Source organism: Anolis carolinensis, chromosome 3 (genome assembly GCF_035594765.1).
Source record: "Anolis carolinensis isolate JA03-04 chromosome 3, rAnoCar3.1.pri, whole genome shotgun sequence".
In the NCBI taxonomy this organism is placed as follows: Eukaryota; Metazoa; Chordata; class Lepidosauria; order Squamata; family Dactyloidae; genus Anolis; species Anolis carolinensis.
Genome location: NC_085843.1, coordinates 144,550,237 through 144,573,492, shown reverse-complemented (window position 1 = coordinate 144,573,492; position 23,256 = coordinate 144,550,237). Strand labels below are relative to the sequence as shown.

General features: G+C 38.9%; 1 long non-coding RNA gene across 1 annotated transcript; it reads right to left on the bottom strand.

Moving 5' to 3' along the window:
- Window positions 1-684: 684 nt before the first annotated feature.
- On the bottom strand, window positions 685-12,404 carry LOC134297608 (uncharacterized). The gene is made up of 3 exons (XR_010004401.1): window positions 6,248-12,404; window positions 2,540-2,718; window positions 685-2,272 (listed from the first exon to the last, which is right to left on the bottom strand). It is a non-coding gene; the product is annotated as an uncharacterized LOC134297608 (long non-coding RNA).
- Between the last annotated feature and the right edge of the window lie 10,852 nt (window positions 12,405-23,256).

Sequence of the window (23,256 nt, the reverse complement as noted above, 5' to 3'; positions counted from 1 at the left end):
AGGGAAGTGGATTTGCCCCCTCCCAACGAAGGAGAGACTTCTAGACGGGGGCGGGGCTTATAGGAAGCTGCCCGCCTCTTAGATCACTCACTTTTGGAGCTTCGACCCACCCGCCTGCCGCTAACAGTATAGCAGTAGTGTGGTCGCTTAGATGGGCCGGGTAGGAATTTTTCCCCTCCCATGTTCTGGGAGGGTTTTTCGCCTACCCTATACTGTGTGGAGTGGTAAATTGGGAGGTGTGGTAATTTAATTAGGTGGTCAGCGGAATGCTTAGGGGAATCTCTTATTTTGGTGTGCACCACAAGGCACCTCTGTTTTGGTGTTGGCCAGAGGCGTGAATCCTCGCTTAGGGTTTGTACAGCCCCGGCGAGGGTGAACGATTATGGCCTTGGAATGGGAGACTTTGACCTCATTTGTTTCGGAGGCAAAACTCTCCAACACATTCCCCTTTAGGTCATCCAGGTTTAGATAGACTGGGGACCTGGCGTTTCGCCCTAAATTCAGTCTTAATGGATGGTCGGGTATGACCACTAATATCGGCTTATGCCTTACCAAATTCTTAGATGGCTAAGGATTTTTGGCCCTAGTTCCAAATTAAAGTTAAATAGGTAACTATCAATAAAGTTGCCCAGTTTTAAACCCAAGCTTACTTGTCTTGTCTCATTATTTCGGAGGGTTGGAGGGCAAAAGAAAATATGATTTCCCAAAGCACTGTATTCAGGAGTCCACGGGAAGGAAGAAAGCATGAAAACAGGAGATTGCTAAGTCACAAGAATTTTGTGATTTCACAAAGGCCGAGAAATTGGAAGAGGGTTATCTGGTCATCTGATAAAAAAGTGGAAGATCTGGGAGGCCCATAAACACATGAATCTGGACAGCACTTGTACTATTGTGTTATTATAAGTCAATTATGAGCTGCAAATATTTTTAAACAGAGGCCCTAAAGCTAAATCCATCCTCCTGAAAGAAACTGTACTCAAATTATGGATAGGGAAATTTATATCATTTCCACGGCACATATCAATGCTTTTTTGATGTCATTTCCTTTCTTTTTTGAATTTCTATGCATTTTAATGCATTTTGAATCCAATTAAAACATTCATTTAAAATGTAAGTTTTTAAAGGAGTATAGCCGTGTTAGCCTGTGGCTGAAAAAGTAAGAAAAGAGTTTTATGTCACCTTCAACCCTAACACATTTATCATGGCATGAGTTTTCATACACCCAATTTTCTCTTAAATAATGTGTTTAAATGTGCATTTTCAAACATGCATATTTTGGTATGTCTATGTCTACCAAGAATCCTGTTGGGTACTGGAAGATGTGTAAAATTCAGTGGATATTTATACTTACTTGATTTTATAAATCTTTTAAAAATGCCTTTCAGGAGGGAGTATTCTCTAAATGTATTTCGTATTAGTTCATAAAACAACATACGTAAAATGTAAAGTATTAAAAAACATATTTGCACATAAAAGCGCAATTTTGTTTAAATCTACAAGCTTGTCTGGGAGGTGGAGATTATGTCAAATAAATTAATTGAAGGAATGGCCTTTGTGGGAATAGGATTTTTGAGGAAATAGGATGAGGACTTAGTACTCAACTGGTGCCTTCTCAGCATGTTCCTCTAGGAAAAATTCTCTGTGACCTTTCAGTTATAGATGCTGCTCCTTTGAAGATGTGGCTGTTTGTATTTTAGGGTTGGCACCTGTGAGTCTCAAGAATCTTTTTGTTCCTTCTGACTGGTCAATTTGTCTAGGACTGATCACGTTCACAGTCCAACAATGTTTGAGGCTCCTAAGTGGGACACATCTGTTCTAAACTTTTCCTTTTTTGTTTAACATTTGCAGTTTTATAACTGAATGTATTGGCCTTGATCTATTGTATTCTTCAAATGTTAATCATAGGTAAAGTCAAATAAACTATTCAAAGTTCTTTTTTCATTTCCCCCTTGTTTTTACAAGGTGAGGTTAAGTCCAACACTGTTTTGAAGGACAACCATTGATCTTTGCCCATCATAGCTGTACTCCTTGATTCTAAGCAGCTCAGCTGATTGACAGGTATGCCTGATCCAGACTGACCTGATCTCTAGTGAGAATACATCAGAGAGGGCCTCATAGAGGAAATTTTATGACATGCTGCACGCAGAGCCATCTGCTAAGAAATGTGATGCCTTGTTACATCTGGGACACAGTCTATTTCACTGAAGACTTCTGTTGAATTGTCCCTTTGTAGAGGTCAGGAAAGAGCTCCAATCTTCTGATGATGATCTCTCTAAAAAGATGGACCACAAAGCATATGAACTTGTAGAGACAAGTGAAGGGACAACAAATGTAAAAAGACAGGATAATTTCCCTTTGTACCTATGACTGTAACTGGGAAATAAAAGCAGAGGAGCTTATTGTAGTACACCCAGCTTTCTGCAAATCTTTGTAACACATTGTTTTTGTACCATATCTCTAAAGGAAATATGGCCACTGGCAGCCTAAAGACCTAATATAGGCAGTAAAACAATTTGATCTGGCCTTTACAAAGACTTACCAACATGGAGGGGAAAATATTTTTTAAATCATTGTTTTTATAGTAGGCAATCCTCATTGTTCTGCCATTGTGGTCACAAATTGAAGTCTGATGGGATGATGCCACAGATGTCTGCAAGCATAATGATGTGGCCTGCCATGATAAGTTCAATTAAACAGGAGTGCAAGAGGAGCTGAGGACTGGAGGGGAAAAACATACAAGAAAAAAATGAGTTAAAAAATTCCATATTAGGGCAAAAATTATACATAGCAACATCAAATGAATATACTGGTAGTTTGAGTATTCCTTATTCTAAAAGCATGGGACCAAAATTGTTTTGGATTTCAGATGATGATGATGATGATGATGATGATGACTGATTTAGCAATGCCAGTACAGTAGAGTCTCACTTATCCAACATAAACGGGCTGGCAGAACGTTGGATAAGCGAATATGTTGGATAATAAGGTGGGATTAAGGAAAAGCCTATTAAACATCAAATTAGGTTATGCTTTTACAAATTAAGCACCAAAACATCATGTTATACCACAAATTTGACAGTAAAAGTAGTTCAATACACAACAATGCTATGTAGAAATTACTGCATTTACGAACTTGGCACCAAAATATCACGATGTATTGAAAACATTCACTACAAAAAAGCGTTGGATAATCCAGAATGTTGGATAAGCGAGTGTTGGATAAGTGAGACTCTACTGTACTTTGGTTCCCAAGGCTAAACACAAAATCAATTTCTGGATCCTATATACATTATATCTGTAGCCTGGGGATCATATTACACAATACTTTTAATCAATTTGTGCATAAAATAAGGTTTGTATGCATTTACCCATTGGAAAGCAAAACTAGTACTATCTCATCCACAATTTGGGGTTTTAGCGCATTTCAGATTTTGGAATTCCAGGTAAGAGATGCTCAAACTATCTCAATGTTATCTCAAGCTTTCTTTTCTTTTCTTTTCTTTTCTTTTTAAAAGGGGTAAAAAAAAACTCTTAATAATTCACTTGTACCCAATGTGAAATTTTCAAATTAGCAATGGAACAATATTGTACACAAGCCCAACAAAGAGTATCTTAGAATATGTTACCGTTATTCCCCTAAATGGCATTTTACTGGCCTTATTAGGAATTAAATGCTCTTTTTGCCTAAATTGATTTAAGATCTGCTCTTGGGGAAGTACCTTTCCCAATGTCCGTGCAATGTATTAAGAGAATAAAGCTGCATGAGAAGACAGACCAGCTTGATAAAAACCAAACATCAGCACTGCCAAAGTTATGGGGAACCTTCTTGGAGTCTTCCACTGTTATCCAATTCTTGAATCAACTGTCAGGACCATGGGACTAGAAGAGGAGGGTTTCCTCCCAGCAGCAGATTCTGTGCCCCAGAAACAGGAACAGCCTGATATGACTGGGGCTGTGCAGGAGCAGGACCTTTCAGAAAAGGTAGCACCTGAGTTGGAACAGAGGGAAGAGCAAGAACAGGCATCAACCAACTCTGCCGGGCTCCAGCTCAAGGTTGATGCCATTCAGCTGTGAAAGTCCAATTGTCTACCTCAGAAGAGGATTCAGAAGCTGTAAAGACTTGTCAGGAGCAGCATAAAGGACAGGCGTTTGAAATAGTTTACTGTTGAAAGCAAACATCTGGATTGGTACTACAGCCATGTGTCATTGGTGGCTTTGTGCCTTGAATCTTGGACTACACTTTTTGATCTTGAACCTGAACTTGTTGGTGATTCTCTGTGCATTTAGACCACTTGGAACGGACTTTGGAATTGCCTTGCTCACTGCTGTGAATTGGATTGACTATGGTTTTAAATCCTGGATTACCTCTGAGTACTTTTTGGAAGTTAAACTGTAGACCATGACATCAGTCACTTAATTCTACCTAATTAGAGGAGTAGACCCTGGTTAGGGAGAGGTCTGAAATGAACGTTTTCCCCAAGTATTATGTGCTAATTGTTCTTCATGTAGGCAATTCCTCCATGAACAACTATTAAAATGTGGAGTTCTCCACCTGGTACAAAATACCTTGAATCCAATATTACCCTTTTGAATTATAGGAATTGAAACCCTCAGCCACCATACCTACTGACCATGCTGCCTGAACAACATGGGGCACTGTAATCCAAAAAAGCAATTATTCCTTTGTTCTCTACTTTTAAGACCATTTTAGGCAATGCAAATTTGGAAAATAACAATAAAAAGTATGGTGGAATCACGTCACTTAATTTTGTTGATTGTATAAACCATCCATGATTTGTTCCATTTCACTTAAGGTAGCATGCTTCAGTTAAAATTTCTTGTATTAACTAAAACACCTGCAGAGTTCACTTTCACATGAAATATCAGTGGGACTCTGGAATAGGAAAGACAAAAATATCTCCCCATGACCTTCATCACAACAAAAAAGAATAGTGTGTGAATCAGCCCCAAGTTAGGGGACAAGAAGAATTAAAGGTCATTTTTATTAGTGTAGAAAACTTAGCAAACATCAAAATAGCTAGGGGAAAAAAACCTAATTTTTCTATCTCAAAAAGAAATTCTCACCTTTATGCCACTTCTAGTATGACTAACAGAGTGCTTTTTGTATGATATGAAACCTCTTTTGTCTGCATTGGGATGCTGCTATGGGGAATTGTTAAAAGTTTCTGAAGCAAAAGGAATAATACACTTGAATACTAAATACTGCCAAAGCACCACAAGGCATATGCCCAACCTAGACTGACAAGTTCAGTTCTTATGATCATAAAAATGCTCACTAACATGAGTTATCTTCGTCTTCATTAGTGCTACTGGAAGAGAGGAAAACACCTTGAAAAGATTTTTGATAGGATTATTACAGAAACTGAACATTCATTGGAACTTAATTTCCATAATTATGCATAATTATCTATGTTTATGACTTCAACAATGAGAACACAAGTTTTAAATTCTACTTTTTAGTTGGCAGACTAAATGACTTAAGATTCCAGAATCATTGGTTAATATTATCATTTTCACTTCAGTGACTTTATTAAGCTGTACAGATTTAGAATTCAATTAAGATTGCATGTATTTCCAGTGCTTGGCCTTTGCCTTTGCTGAAGAACATGAATAGAACAATAGGACTGATAGAAAGTAGAACATGGCCATACAACCTGAAAAAAAATCACAATAACCCAGAAATATTTTGCTTATTTTCACTCATTAATTTTAAAGCAGGTACATCCCTGAAAATCAGTATGTCTTTTGCGACTTGTTTCTTTTCAAAGAATTTGACAGGGAAGCTTGCCATCCTTAAGGCTATGACAAGCACTGTTCATCCACATTTTATTTATTTTTCTAATTTTCATGTCATTTTTAGCTATAATTTTGTTCTTTCTTTCAAAATAGTAATTATTAATATTAATATTAATAATATTCACACAACCCTAACAATTTGATGGGCACAAAAATTCTCTTATTGGATTAAACATAAGATCCATTTTATCCAAGACATGGGGCCCTTCCACATAGCCATATAACACAGAATACAAAGGCAGAAAATCTCACAATATCTGACTTGAACTGGGTTATCTGAGTCAACACTGCCCTATATTCCAGTTCAAAGCAGTTAATGTGGGATTTTGTTCAGCTGTGTGGAAGGGACAATGGTCTCAAACAAAAAATGGACAGATCTTCTAAATGTTTTTGAGGAGGCTCTTTGACAAGATGAGAGGGATGAGCTCACCTGAACATCAGGAAGAATTTCCTCACTGTGATTGCTGTTCGGCAGTGAAACTCTCTCCCCCAGACTGTGGTGGAGGCTCCTCTTTTGGAAGCTTTTAAGCAGAGGCTGGATGGCCATTTGTTGGGGGTGCTTTGTATGTGATTTCCTGCTTCTTGGCAGGGGGTTGGACTGGATGGCCCACAAGGTCTCTTCCAACTCTATTATTCTATGATTCTATGATTACCAGCAAGATGCCTGGGTGTCATCCACAACTTGAGAGGCAATCCCTGCAATGTGATCTGATGGGCAGCGGTGGACACCTGATGAAACAATTGATGAAACAGCAGTAGGAGGCCTAGTTGGGAAGGGTGGGAGGAGATTCAAAACAGGAGAAGATTCAGGAATTCGGTGGACAAGTTGGAAAATACTTGGAACAGGATGAAGTGAATGATGGGAACAGAAAATAATTGTACAGAATGGACAGGATGAGAGTTGTAGATATGATCAATTGTTTGGAGTCAGAAAAAAGAGATGCTCAAGAGCAAATTAGTGACAACGTTGCAGATCAGTCAGGAGACTTGGAAATTGTTAACAACAGACTGCAAGGGACAGAGGAAAGGGCTGAAAAAACATTTCTGTTAGAAGCTGGAAGACTAGATAGCATTTAGGAGGCAGCAGAAGGGAAGGTTGGCCAACAAGGCAAACAGTGAAAAGTTGTGGTCTTGAATTTAAGCAGGAGGCAACAATGAAGATAATATGAAAAAGGGAGAAGACCAATGGATGGTGGAAGAAAGAGAGAGAAGAAAGCAGAAGAGAGAAGAGATGATGATATTGTGGAACTCCCTTCCAAGAGAGACGAAGATAGCGGCATCCCTGGTGGCCTTCTGCAGACAGATCAAGATCTTCTTCTGCAAACAGGCCTTTGAGGAATAATAATAAAAAACTTTATTTACACCCTGCCACCATTTCCCATAGGGACTCAGGACAGCTTACAAAATAGCAAATGAAGATGACATACACAAAATACATAATACATAAAATAAAATACATCCACATGAAAACAATAATAACATTACATAAACCAAGTACAGTAGAGTCTCACTTATCCAACATTCACTTATCCAACATTCTGGATTATCCAACGCATTTTTGTAGTCAATGTTTTCAATACATCATGATATTTTGGTGCTAAATTTGTAAATACAGTAATTACAACATAACATTACTACGTATTGAACTACTTTTTCTGTCAAATTTGTTGTATAACATGATGTTTTGTTGCTTAATTTGTAAAATCATAACCTAATTTGATGTTTAATAAACTTTTCCTTGATCCCTCCTTATTATCCAACATATTTGCTTATCCAACATTCTGCCGGCCCGTTTATGTTGGATAAGTGAGACTCTACTGTATATAAATTGGATGAAACAACCTCTATTAAAATAGAATCAGTTAAAAGATCCCTGTAATCAATATAGGGCCAGATTTTGGGGAGGTTGGGGGGAGGGTTATGAGTTTTAAAAGCCATTTTAAGCGTATTTATTGTATTTTAATTCTGCTTTTATCACACTGTTACTATTGTTTAAACTTTTGTATTGCACTTTTTAAATTTATTTAGTGTGGGATTGTTAGCCGCCTTGAATCTTCACAGGGGGAAAGGTGGGATATAAATAAAGTTAATAATAATAATAATCTATATATATAAAAGAGTGATGGCATCACAGCGACCCACAAAACAACAAAACTACAGGCCCCCCAACGTCGAAATTAGATGACACAACCCATCATCCACGCCTCTAGGTTGATACAACAAAAAGAAAAGAAAAATAAAGTCCTAATTAGAGAGAAAGGAATAATTGCTTTTATCCAATTACTGCCAGTTAGAAGGCTAAGCTCCTCCAACTTGGTCTCCTAGCAACCCAATAAAAAATAATAAAAAACACTAAAAATAATTAAAAACACTAAAAAATTAATACAATAAAATACCATAATAACAAAAAATAACTAAAAATTATACAAGAAAATAATAAAATATAATAAATAAAAAGATAACTTACAATAAAATTAATTTAAAAATACAAATAAGGTCAAATAAAAATTACACAACAATTTTTAACCAATACCACCACCACTTTGCCACAGCAACGCGTGGCCGGGCACAGCTAGTAGGTTATAAAAGAAATGAAAAGTTTGAGTGGGAAGATACAGAGAAAGCAGTGGGTAACCCTTGTTAAAACAAAGGACAGAAGGAATTCACTTGCATTTTCTTCCACCTTTTTTCTCTGTTTTTGTGTTGCATCTCTATTTTTTAAAGGGTTGGTTCTTTAGTGTGCTGTATTTTCCATGATGGAGGTTGGAGGCCTTATGGAATTTTGTTATCATGACTGAACTGAATAGAAATAAAATAATACTACTCAAAGTTGGGTATCCATGAAGTTATTAAATCATATGGATTCATAAGCTAGGTCATATCCTCACCTGCCATCATTTGGGGGGGGGGGAGGGTTTTTTGTACAAGATGCTCACCTGGCTGTAGTATTAATCTCTGGGTTTTTTAATTCCTATCAGAAGATCTGTCTAATGCAACCACATCCTGTTTTCCTTCCACAAAATTCAGCTGTTGTCTGCTCTCTTCATTCTCTATGAAACCTATGCCTAAACTGAACTGACCATATAACCTTCCACTATTCTTGTGTTCATATCAAAATTTACACCATGATGGGGCAAGAGGTGGCCTTCTATATGTCGTTGTACTACAAATCCCAGGATCCCTCATTATAATCTGACCTGGCCAAGGCTGCTGCATTTTGTAAATTGGTATCATTTGAACATTTTGTCGATCTTTTCTATAAATAACAGTATTTCTGTTAGTTACAATTTCTATTAAAGTATCAGGCATATTGATAGTGTTGTGCGTCTCTCATATAGAGACACAACATAACATACACTCTGGGCATGCAGAAATAAACACCATTTTGATAGACCCAATACATGTAGAATTTTAAAAATCACTTTAAGAGAAAGGATTATGTTTGCAGATGACTACACATTGTAAGGAATTTGCATATATGCAGAATTTGGAAGCAATACATTGTAAGTAGGAATGTTACTTTTCATGTGACAATGAGTGGTACAACATTATTTTATTAACACAGAGGTGTTTTGGAGGAGATAAGAGTAACAATATCTCAAAACACCTAATATGCTTTTCAAAAAGAGCTTTGGAGTGCTGGATAATTGAGGTACCAGGGTTTGTTTGTTTTTCATATATGTCTTCGAAGCACTAATTCCTTATAAAATCATGAGAAGTAGTAATGTCAAGTATTAGAGCTATTGTGCAGGAATTTTAAAATAGTGTTTCAAATTTTTCAGTTTGAGCCATTTTTATCTCACAGATGAATATAGGAACATGAGCAGCATTGTTCAATCCCAGTATCCTATCACACCAATATGTGCCTTTTAAGGAAAAAACCCCCTTATAATTAACCCATTTTTGAACTCCCCAGTAAGGCACTGGGTAGATCACAATCATCATGTTTTAGCCTCCCATACACCTCATAACACAAATCATTTCATAGTCTCAATCGGGCATCAACAATGAGATATATCTGGGTACCAGCAACCAACATATATAGCTCTTGGGTTGCATTTCCTTCATATGATAAGTTATACATATTTCAGATAAGCCTTAAGAGAGTTCTTCCCAGATCTAATTTAACTAGAAAAGTTTAAATGAGTTCCACAAAGTATCATCTTCTGAATTGCTGACATGTAATATTTTCAAGGAAGCCTTATGAAATAAACTCATATCAAATCACAGTTTTACCTGTAGTTAGTTACCTACTGTGTAAACCAGCTAGGCCTGCATCTGTTACCATTTGCACAATCTTCCCAGCTCTGCTAAAAAAAAAAATCTATCTTTGAATTGCCATAAGTACAACAATGCAAACAATGCATTAAAAAGCAAGTGCTAATGTGTTAGAAAGTGCCTTGTAGATGTGTAGCCAAATGGAATGACACGTAAAGGATAACAATGCAGTCTGTTCTTAGTAACCTTATGGCTGCACAGAAGGGAATAGTGAACCACATGTACCAATATGCTGATTATATTATTAAAACGATTATTCATTCAGCTGAAGGGTAACGAACTGAGACAGGCATGAAAAAGACTTTTACACTTTTGCAAGGTGCAATAAATTTAGACTTCCGCTTCGGTCAGTTAGCCTCTAGATTGTAAAAGATCACTATGCCCTAGGTAGGCTTCTGTTGGCAAAGCATAAGAGCGAGGTTGCTGGAATAACTTCATTGAACTGAATACATGCAGTCATCTTTCAAGATAATCTTTCCATAGTAAGACTGAAGTCTGAGTTTTATATCTATGTGTGTATGTATAAATCCCTTCCTCTCTTGTGCCCAGTGAAATATACTGTACTGAGAAGTTGCCTTCTTATATGTATTAGTACCAGGGCTTTGAAACTATGCTGTCATAAAGCTCCACACATACAATTTTGACCTTTTTCTGGTGACAGATGATCAAATTGAAGCTAAGGTTTGTTCTGTTTGCAAATAAATTAGTGTAATTTCAAGTTCAGCTCCTGTTTACATAAATTAAGGACAAAAAAAGATTTTATTACATAAAAGTATTACTGGCATGTATTCCTGATTCATTTATGAAATGTCATCCTATTCACATTAAGTGACCATGAATCATAATAGATAAGTACTTAGGCACTGTTAAGTAGAAGTAGATAGTAGAAGATGGATAGAGGATCATGGAAACTGAAAGATGATTTTGAGATATTCTGTAAAATTGGCAGGTAGGAGTAAAGAAGAATGGAAAGAATATTTGTTATACATTTCCAGTATAACACAGTGGGGGGGGGGGGAGGGTTCCTACAATTTTTGCCTGGGAATTGCACATTCTTTGAGTCCCCATTCAGCCATGGAAGAGAACTAGATAACCTTTGGTGAGTTACACTCTCAGCCTAAAACAGTGATTCTCAACCTGTGAGTCTCCAGATGTTGTTGGCTTTCAACTCCCAGAAATCCTAACAACTAATAAACTGGCTAGGATTTCTGGGAGCTGTACACCAAAACATCTGGGGACCCACAGGTTGAGTACCACTGACCTAAAGGGAAGGCAAAAGCAAACCCCCTCTGGAACAAATCTTGCCAAGAAATCCTCATGGTGGTTTCACCTTAAGACTGCCATACATTGGAAGTGACTTAAACTTACACAACAACAATAATAATAACAACAGGAATTCATGTAGGGAGAAGAAGAAAAAATATTGCCACCTTTGAAATGAGATGTTTAATTGCAGCATTTTAAAAGGCTAAGCTTATATACGTATTTGCTTAAAATATAGTTCCATTTATCTCAGGGAGATGTACTTTATGGGAATAATCCTAGAAACCACTTGTCAGACTGACCTATCAATCTGCTAAATGGGCCTGTATTCCCATCAAACTACATAATAAAAATTATCATTTCCAGATGAAGCACAAGAAGAAATGCATTTTTAAAAGAAATACTTTTCTTGCTTTGTTGAATCATGAGTGGCTGGCGGTTTTGATATCGATAGAAAAGTGAATCATCTCCAGTTTTCAATCTAGGCTTTATATTTGTATTGTATTAAGATCAATCCTTTATATTTGAACTAAAATCCAGCCCACTCTATTGACATAGAAGCATTAGCAATTGCTCAATCACATCAAGCTCCACCAATATCTAGCCAAATATATGATTTCTTGCACTGGTCATCAAGAATCTAGAAACAAAGGATCCTTCTACACTTACCATATAATACAGTTTGAAACTGACTGGAGGTCATGGTGGCCACAAAATGCAATATGCATCTAAGGATATGCTGAACATTAAAAAAATCCCACAAAAGTCCAGGTTCTGGACTGCAGCAGATGTCCGTATATCTGAGATAAATTTTAAATGTTGTCTCTTAAAACTTCAGTGAAATTTACAGCATTACATTTTCATTGTAGCTTGCTCGACATCTTTGCTGAGTGAATGGATGGAAAAGACCCTCATCTTTTTCATAGGATAACAGTTAATGCATAATCATTTATAAGCTATTTGCAAATTTTATTAGGCATTAAATTACATCATCGAACCCAAATTAAAATGAGCATTTGTAAATATGCTTCAAGCCTCCAATTAACACCTCAAATAAAGTATCTCTTTCCAGTTATCTTACATTAATATCGATACAAAAAACACGTTGAAAAAGACATTTCAAGTCACACGTGTAGTATAAGCAGATCGAGCACTAAGTTCTGCTCCAATATCTGCCTATGACTCTGTGTGCAAAGGAGTTCCAGAGCAATCATTAGGAATTAGATTCCTTTAAGATGGAGAAAAAATTGAGAGAAGATTTTCCTAGGGGAGACAATGTTTATTTTATAGACAAACTGGCATAATTAGAACCTCCACATAGGATGGAGTCTCCCTTAGTTTTAAACATAAGGCCACCAAGTAAAGTTATATAGAAATAGACACATTTCACATCTTCAGACCATGGCATTTGATTCTCCTGGGAATGATGGCTGCCACAAAGTGCTGCTAGAGCTCAGGGAATCATGGATTTTTCCCTTGCATTCCAACGCCTACAACTCTGAATCACATGCCCAACCTACATATGATGTAAACTCCTGAATGGGGTGGATTATAAGGACCATGTGGGGGAGGAGCCTAAAAACAGATTGGGTCAAGGTTATTTGAAGAATAGTATCTCTCTCTATGAACCTGTGAGAAATCTATAATCTTCTGTGGCGGGTCTTCTCTCTATGGGCACATCCACACAGTGCCCAGAATGCATGAACTTGCGCACTTTTACCTGAGGCATCCAAATGATGCTTCAAGTAAAAGCAAATTAATTTGGGACAAAGCAGGAAAACCCTGCTTTGTCCCAAATTAATTTGACACCTAGAAAGACCCAGGTCTTTCCAGGTGTGGGCCCTGTGTGAATTGGGCCTGGGGATTATGTCACATGACTTACGGACCCAATCCACAGAGCTGTCTTGGGATTTTTGGGCTGCTGGAGCCTGGAGACCCCAAAACAGCACCCACCCCATCCCAAAATCCCCCAGAAAAGGTCTTAAAATTAAAAATTACTCACCTGCCCGCTATTACTGTACTGCTGGAGCTCTCCTGGCATGTAGAAGTAACACTCCAGGAGAAGGGGGGTGAGGAGTGATTTTCCTCCTTACTTCTCCCCCTTCTCCTGGCACATCATTTCTTCATGCCAAGAGAGGTCCAGCAGCACAGTAATGGCAGCAGGGTGAGTAATGTTTAATTTTGAGGCCTTTCCTGGTTTTTTTTTAATGCATCTAGACACCACGACCCTAGGAAAGTTTTGCAGGGTTTTGCAGGGAGGTGTGTGGACCTTAACCCACATTAAATCGGGTTTCTTAAACCTGATTGAGCATGGGTAAAAGTCATGTGTGGAATAAGCCTGTCTCACCACTCTCTCAAACACAAGAGAGGAATAAGGGAGCGGGCTCTTTCATTGGTTGCTCCTAGACATTGGAATTTTCTTCCAAGGGAGTCCAGGATGGCCTTGTCCCTGCTTGCCTTTCTCAAGCAAGTTAAGACATTTCTTTGCCATTAGACATTTGGTAGAAGGAGAAGGGGCATATTGCTAGAGAGGTTGTTGGGAGGGAGGGCAGGAGCATATTTAGTTTTAAATATAATGTTAATTCTATGACGCAGGCGGGAGAGCAAGCCTGTGGCGCAGGCGGGAGAGCAAGCCAGCTGCAATTAACTGCAATGAATCACTCTGACCAGAAGGTCATGAGTTCGAGGCCTTCTCGGAGCTATGTTTGTTTGTCTTTGTCCTATGTTAAAAGGCACTGAATGTTTGCCTATATGTGTAATGTGATCTGCCCTGAGTCCCCTTCGGGGTGAGAAGGGCAAAATATAAATGCTGTAAATAAATAAATAAATAAATTTTTATTGTATCTAACCTGTATTTTAACTTATATCAGTAACACATACGTTTAATTTTTAATTGTTTTTAATTCAGTATTAGCATAACTCTGGGAATGCCATGGGAGCCTTTTTGCAGTTCTCGAGGTGCATGTGAAGACTCTTCAGAGTGGAACTGGGTTTCTTTTATCCACATTCTGATCTTGATTATGTGGCTGTGTAGAAGCAGCCTTAAGCTACTCTCTTCTGGAGTCAAACCACAGTGACTACAAATCTATGCACTTGTGAAGGTGTGATTAAAAAAGAGCTTGCAGACTTCAGGCTAAATATTGTAATGTGTAAAAATATTACAAACAAAAATGAGATTAATAAATATGAACAATAATTAGCATTTAAAATTAATAACTTTGGCTCACATAGTCTCAGAATCCCTTTAACGTGTTTCAAGTTTTATTATTTGGAAACTATGGCTGTAACAGACATCACCTTTTGTTAAATATTTGAGCAGAGCACAGGAAAAGCAAAAAATACTCTTCTGCAGTCAGCAGCAAATCCCCAGAGATCAACTAGTATTGCTCACTTTACGATCTTGGGCTAACCCTTTCTGCAGAGAACTAGAAAGAGCTGAATTTTGTAGTAGAATTTGCCACCACCTGCAAGACTCCACTACAAAAATCTGTTCTTCCTAGTGCCCTTCAGAATTTATTCACCCATCCATTCAAAAATGTTGCGGTGCTTTCAACATCTCTGCTACTACTGGTGCAAGTGAATTTCCAGATTTTGAATGGGAGGAACTGAAGAATGATTCTTCACATATATGCTAAGTATGAACACAATATTTCCAGCAACTTGGAAACTTTGTAGAACTGGATTTAAAGTCTTCATGTGAAATGCTCCTGGGGGAGAAAAATCTGATGTTTAGTAATTTCTGCAGAAATATCCTCTGTGTGCTACAGACATATTGCATATTCTTTGAGTTGGGATGTATTTCTGTGTCTTTGCTTCTCATGTGTAAAGTTAATTTTATACCAACATGTAAAATTAAGATAAAGTTTTGGTAGGCAACAAATTATACATTTGTCTAGCCCAGCAAATTACCCATTATCTGGGACATACAACATTATCCTAAGAACCTGAATGCATTTTTTGATAGTCTATATTGGGAGATGCTGTTATTCATTGGATGTATTTGATGCACAGCTTGTAGTGCAGTTAATTGAATGATAACAAGCTGCTGCTTATGCACCTCCTCTTCTCTGAAAAGCCCCATGACTCACAGACAATTCTCTGTGTACCATTTTGGAAAACAGCCATACTTGTTAGCCTTATTTCTGACATGTTGCATTTGTGTCCTTTCCTGTTCTCCCCTTGCACTAAATGAATTAACTTGGTGTCATTGTTTCCCTTTCTAGAATTACCTGAATAGGAGAGGTTTTTCCTTTGTATAGTTTTTCTTCTAGTTATTTCTGCCTTTTTGATTGCTGTGGCTGAGTTAACAGACACCTTAGAGAAGTTGTTCCTTTTCCTTATTGAGTAGCATAGTATTCAAATTTGGGGTAGCTCACTCTGTTTCACTGTTATGCACAGTTTGCAAATTAATTTGATAATTTGTTTACATCACCTCATCTCAGAGAGAAGAGGGGAGGAATGCAAATGAATAGCATTTTTATTTGTTAATCCAGCATGCAGTGCCCTCTCTTAGGTCATGTCTGCCCACCCGCTCACCATCCATCTCCTGCTCATCCACTTGCCTGGCCTGCCTCCTTCCCCAGTTTACCCCCCTTGCCACAACCCCTCCTGACCACCCACTGGGTGCCCAATATTCCCCCCCCCCCAAATTTGGACATTTGGTCTCTAAAAGGTTTGTCATCACTGTGCTAACCTATATTTCTCTGGAGGCATCTATATTGGAGAATTAATCCAGTTTGACACTACTTTAACTGCAATGGCTCAGTGTTATGTAATTGTGGGAGTTGTAGTTTTACAAAGTCTTTAGCCTTGTCAGGTGCTGGTGCTTCACCAAACAAATCCTAGGATTCCATAACACTTAGCTATGACTGATAAAGTGGTATCAATCTATAATAATTCTACTGTGTAGATGCACTTTCATTCTCTTTGTTTCTCTCTAGATAGATAGGTAGATGATATGAAATATTGTGCTGACATATATGGGGGGGGGGGGAGAATTGCACTTTGACAACACAGTATTTTATACCTCTAGGTAAGGCAGAAAAAAACATTATCAATTGTACCTCCAATGTATTCCCTACTTCAATCCTATTGACTGTCCTTCCTCACTTGCTGGACAGAATGTGTTTCCAGTTGTGTCCTAGAAGTTTCATCCTACTATGAGCACAGGACATGTCAAAGTGGCCTTTTGAGTGTGTTTCTAATTTGTATCTTTTTATTATTTTCTTCTCTTCCAAACTCTTCAAAGGAGTTATCTTCCAGAACATGATAGGTTCATTTTAATTTATTTGAGAAACAAACATCATAAACCGTGATTTAAAAGCTATGATTCAACAAGGATAAATTAATTATAGCACCCCATAATTCATAGGTAAATCCATAGTGTCCTACACTTCATGTACACAAAGTATTGGAGGGTTACAAAGGGTACAGACCATGAAATTATACTCATATACTCAATTAACACTCACATCACAGTTAATTATGGTGAGGACATTTTTAAAATGCCCTCTATAACCACATTTTGAAGGTTCTTTGATATGTGTGAAATAAATGATCCCCCCAAGGATGATTAAGGAAGGTCTCTCTCTTAAGTTTGCAGATGCTGACAACTTTTCTAATGGAAGCTATCAAGCATGGAAAAGTGGCATACTTCCATTTGAGTGGGTGGAGGGATCAGGCAGTCCTTCAGAATCGATTACCTGCTTACTAGCATTACCAAGTGAAAAGAAACATTCTGTATGCATCCTTGAGAAGCAGAAGCTTTTAATGACCTGAAACTTGTGATGTACCATTGATCACAGCCTGTTAACATAACCAAATTGAAAATGTGAAGGTGTATTGAAATGTGCCTAGTTTGTGAAGTATGCTCATGGTAAGGCAGCAACAGGAAGACACTCCACGGAGAATAACACAAGTTAAGTCACATTTCATCAGGCTAAAAGTATGTTAATCAATAGGATTGTCTGGACAAAGTTTTTATGAAGGAATATGGAACATGGGCCAATATAAGCTAACACTAAGTGTGTGTACTTCATATATGAGATACATAAATGAGTATGTTTATATGCAAAGAGAGCACAAGGCTTTATTGACCTTAGAACATTTCTATCCATGTTTGGGCAAGTAATCTGCATCATTTTGCCCCACTCCTTATTCAACATTTTTGTCTGTGTATTATGAATCTTCAATGGAATATTTGCAAGATATTTAACATTCCTATTAGCATTTGGCATCTAAGCTTCGAATCACTCAGCTGACATATAATTGCTTAAGCAAATTATTATTGAAAATATTACTAAATATAAAATTACTATTTAGTTATTTTTTCAATATTAGTAATGTGTTAAGCAATCAAGAACCTCCCCTTTAAAAAGATTTTGTAAACTATCATTTTATGTCTAGTTTTCTTGTCTCAACACAGTCTAAATTGTAAAATGCAGCCATTCGTCCAATCTAGAACATTTCAAATTTTTGTTTCATTTTTGACATTGACAAATATCATTATATGAAATTGATACTCTACCAAATAGTTCTATTTATTCATGAGTGGTAGACAGTATACATAGGCCAAAATAACTTCACAGAGATACTTTTTAGAGCTGTGGGTTTTTCAACCGGACAACTGAGGGAAAGGGTGGATAACTTTGTTTATTTCTAAACATGTTCTACTGTAAGGGCATCTGCTGTTATTTTTAATGACACTTTTCTCACAATCAAATCTCCAGAACCACGTATAGAAATCTTGCCACTGGGTGACTTTGATTAGCTTTCTCCAAATGGACCCCAGTGTTCGTTCTCTAAAATCATGGTGAGGTTTTCCATTTACTTGTGCATGTCATTGAGAACCATAGGCAGTAGAGCCACCTGCCAAAAGCATAAAACAAAAAAGGACTACTGCATCTTAACAGATGCTGTAGGTGATTAATTAGTTCCTTTCCATAGCTGTCAAGTTATGCAGTTTGACTTTATGACACATGACTTTGAACCAATTCACCTGAGTATATGTGCACAGCTCTGCTGTTGACTTGATATATTCCTCTTTGTTTCATTCTTTGGGTTGTGGGAAGAGGGCAGGGCATGAATGTTTTCATCAATATAATTGCTTAGCGTTCATAGCTGGCTTACTAAGGTAGCCCATCTGACCTATTTTCCAATAAGACTAAAAGATTCTCTAGCTTCAGCACATTACTATCATTCTAGAGAGTACTCATTCACTAATGGGTATCTAGTAATTAAATTGCCTGTACTTAAAATGTTACAATTATCTTACCTACATTCTTTTATTTAAAAATTCATTAGAACGATTTGTTTCTTTTTTAAAAAGAAAGAGAAGAATCAATATTTTCTGTGACACATGCATTGTCAAAATCTCTTTGAAAGAAAAATAAATCGACAGGCATTGTGATAAGTAGTGAAAGCAGTCATACTGGTCCTTAGAAAAAAGGAAAAAGAAATATGCCACTCTTACCTTTACTGTAAGAGCTACTCAACAGGGTGATGGTCTCTCCTGCTTTAATGCTTGTCTCAGGGTGCTTCCACACAGTACCTATAATTTGAGAGAGAACAGGTTAAAAAGGGGGGGTGTCCAGATGATGTTTGTGCTAAATGTGCACTCAATTGCAGCAATGGAGGCAAACCCAGATTCAAAAAGTCCTTCTTTATCCTGGTTCTGGGTGAAAAAAGTAGATTTTCCCATGACTGTGTGGCCCTGCAGTCATGTAAAGTTGGGGATTTCCCTCTTTACCCTCTGTGGTGGCTGATTCTCAACTGTGCCGGTTTTAAAAAGCCTGAAACAGCTAATCAGCTGTTCGGGCTTCCATGGAGACACAGCTGATTTCCAGCAGTTTCAAAAGAGAAGAAGAGAGCCATTAGAGGTCTCTGAAAGTGTTTATTTTAAACCTTATAATATTTTAAAAAAGCAATTGAGGCAAGTGGAAAATCCGGTAGCATTTTAAAAAAAATCCTGTCATTATGCACTGATGCATATATGCACATAGGAATCTCTCCATATTTGTATTAGGATATTTGCATTTGCGCATATAAGGATCAGCGCATAACTGAATGATTTTTTAAAAAACAACAGTGGATGTTCCCGTCTACCCTCCATTTTATCCTGAGACACTGAAGTTGAGGATGACGGGGGAAGAAAGTCCAGGATTGGCAGGTCTGTGTGGGGACCTACTCTGAGGTCTCAGGTTTGTTTATCCTTCACATTAATTCCATGTTTTGGCACTGTCTGGAAGCATCCTCAGATAGGAGTATTCTGGATTTCTTTAGCCCTACAATAATCTCTATCACCTGAAATATATGGGGAAAAGAAGGAAGGGAAGGAGGGCGGGGAAATTCAATGACAAATAAAAGAAGCATTTTAATTTATTATTTTTGCCACAATTGCTAAATTGTAGCTAGGCAGAGTTGATAGGACTAGGAAGGTAGAGTCAATAAGGCAATGTGGAGCACTGATGATGGGACTCAGCATAGCTAAAGCAGCACAATAGCACATTTGCAGAGGAATGTGAAAGTGATTGTTTCCATACCAACATGTTTCTATTTTATTAAACAATGCAATTGCTGCAAGATGACATGCTAGTGTGATGGCATCCATAGATACATGGTCTTCAATATGCTACACCTTTTTTCCAGTAGAACCAATGTGTTGCTCTTGCTACATGTACAACACCCCTTCCCCCCCCCCCCACAAGCATATAACAAATGTTGCAATGTATATGCAACTGTTTCCTCCTTATCCAAGTTCACCATGTCTGGGGTGCTTTGATTCTGTGTTCCTGCATGGTAGGATGTTGGACTGGATGACCCTTATGGTCTCTTCCAGTATTATGATTCTGTCATTCTAACAATGTTGGCAGCACTCCCATTCATAACTGCCATGAAACGTCTATGGACTTTTCCTGTGTCAGACCTTCAGATGCTCAGATAGTAGCCAATCGAGAAATGGATGCTAGTTCTGTCCCCAGTAAAGACTCATTTTCTCTCAAGATTAGTCCCTTGGAATATGTAGTTCAAGAGTCATATGACCAAATCACACAGCAATCCTTCATAGAATTGCACAGGATGGTCCTTGTGGTCTCTTGCAACTTTACAATTCTCTAGGAAATGCTTCAGCCAAATCATCGTTGACTGCAAAACAGAAGCTCATATCCCTTTTTCAGTCCAGAAACTATTAAAAGGATCACATGCATCCCAACCCTATTTTATAGCACCTTATGCCTAACAACTGCAACCTTAGCATGAACATAAATGTGATACTGTCACCAACCAGGGGGTTACACTGAGCAAAGCAATGTCTTTTTCTATTTTTAATATTACTTTTCTTTCAGCATTCTGAATCAGAAAGAAATTGTGAAGGGAATTTCATATAGTGCAGCTGAGTAGTACAACCTGGACAAATTTGTATACTGAACCATGTACTAAGAGGTTTTAGCACCGTAATTATGAATCAACTGATGCTTCGGTCATCAAATGATGTCACGACCCAGGCTACAGAGCACCAAAAACCATACACGGAGGCCAGAATCTATCTAATATCTTTATTAAGGAAATATATATAGTTAATAAAAGCAAGTGTATGAAATAGTCCAGAAGTAGACCTTTCAGGAAAGGTCAAAATTAGTCCAAAGAAACAATGTCCAATATGAAATATTAAGGTCCAAAGTTGTAATCCAATAACCGAAACACTCACTTGCCAAGCAAGTGAGGGGAGATGACAAGGTCCTTTAGTCCATGAACTTGAGCAAGGCTAGGAAATAACTTGATACTTGGAACACAAGGCTTGATTCAAGGCAACAAGGTAACGAGGAGCAAGAACAAGATCCGTGGAATTACTTGGCAAAATCCGGGAAAACAAGCCAAGGCTGAGCCCTGGAAAACAAGGCAAGGTCCGCGGAGGTAAACAAGGCTGGAAACGGGAACGAAGGCTTGGAAACAGGAGCGAAGGCTTGGAATCAGGGACAAGGCTTGAAACAGGAACGAGGCTTGGAAACGGAGCGCGCTGTCCACACACAACTTACTCCAGTAGCTGACGAATTGACTCCGCAAGATCCCTTTGTGGGTAAAACACCTAAATAGGGTCTAGTTTTCCCACCAAAGAGCAGTTCTCTGGGGAACCAGAAACGAAAGCTAATCTCTGAGTCCAGATGCATGACTCCTTAAAGTTTCTCATGGAAAGCAGGCTTAATCAGCTGAATTCTTAGCAGCTATCCTAGCACTCCTGCGAGAGGCCGCTTGAACTCCTCTCTGTTGTTTACAAAACTCGTGGCGAGAAAACACAGGAGATTTAGGCTCAGGGCTTGTTTGACAGACTTCTGGAAGACAAATCTCTTGCAGGTGCAAGGTTCCCAAATCTGGCTGGGAAGGTTCCAATTCTGACTGAGACGGTGAAAAACCCAAGTTCTCCTCTTCATCTGGGACTACAGTGCCATGAACGGGACTACATGGCCCATGACTCATCACACTATCCCCCTCCTCAAGCCCCCTCTCAAACTGGGACTCTCTCCCCGAGGCGCGAGGCCGCGGCTTGGCGGGATAGGTCTGATGGAAGCGGCGGGTTAGATCAGGAGCATGGACTGTGGAAGCGTCTTCCCAAGAGCGTTCCTCGGGGCCAAAACCCACCCAGTCAATGAGATATTGTAGGCGGCGGCGGTGAAAGCGAGAATCCAAAATGTCCTCAACCTCGAACTCCTCCTCCCCATTCATCAAAACAGGAGGGGGGGCCGGCCGGTCTGTATCAGTGCGCACACCATCCGCCGGAAGGAGCAGGGAGCGGTGGAACACTGGATGAATGCGCATTGAACGCGGAAGTTGGAGTTTGAAAGTCACGGGGTTAAGTTGCGCCACCACTGGATAGGGCCCAATGAAACGGGCATCTAACTTCCGGCAAGGGCGATGGGAGGGCAAAAAGCGAGTGGACAGAAGAACCCGGTCTCCTACCTTGATTTCGGGGCCCGGCTGGCGATGTTTGTCCGCGTGACGTTTATAGTCCTCCTTGGCTTGGTCTAATTGCTGGAGCAAGAGTTGTTGCACCGCTGTGAGTTCCTGCAGCCAGTCCTCTGCTGCGGGAACTTCTGAGGTTTCAATGACAGGGGGAAAGAAACGTGGATGGAAGCCGTAGTTTGCAAAGAACGGCGTTTCTTTAGTAGAAGCCTGGACCCCATTGTTGTAGGCAAACTCTGACAGCGATAACAGGGAAGCCCAATTGTCTTGCTGGTAGTTCACATAACAGCGAAGGTATTGTTCCAAAGTGGCATTGGTGCGCTCAGTTTGCCCATCTGTTTGGGGATGATGAGCCGAAGATAAACGAGAGTCTATGCCCAATAGTTTTTGTAGTGCTTTCCAGAAACGAGAGGTGAATTGGGATCCACGGTCTGTGACCAAACTCTTGGGCAATCCATGCAATCTGAAAACATGTTGGAGGAATAGATCTGCAGTTTCTTTGGCCGTGGGAAGGCCATCACAGGGAATGAAATGGGCTAACTTGGTGAAAAGGTCCACCACCACTAGGATCGTGGTGAATCCACAGGAAGGTGGTAGATCAGTGATAAAATCCGCAGAGATTATTTCCCATGGGTGGGATGGGGTAGGGAGGGGATGCAGAAGCCCTGAGGGCTTTTCTCTTCTTGTCTTGGAGCGCTGGCATACTGGGCAGGTGTTGACATATTTTTCCACATCCTTGCGGATCTTGGGCCACCAGAAATCTCTTAGGATCAAATGCATGGTTTTAAATAGTCCGAAATGCCCTGCTGGCTTGCAGTCATGACACAGACGAAGTGTTTTTTCCCTGCCCTGTCCTGGGGGGATGTAAACATGATTTCTATAGCAAAGTAGCCCATCCTTAAGCGAAAAGGGAAAACGTAGTCCTTGGCGAAGTTGGTCCTGTGC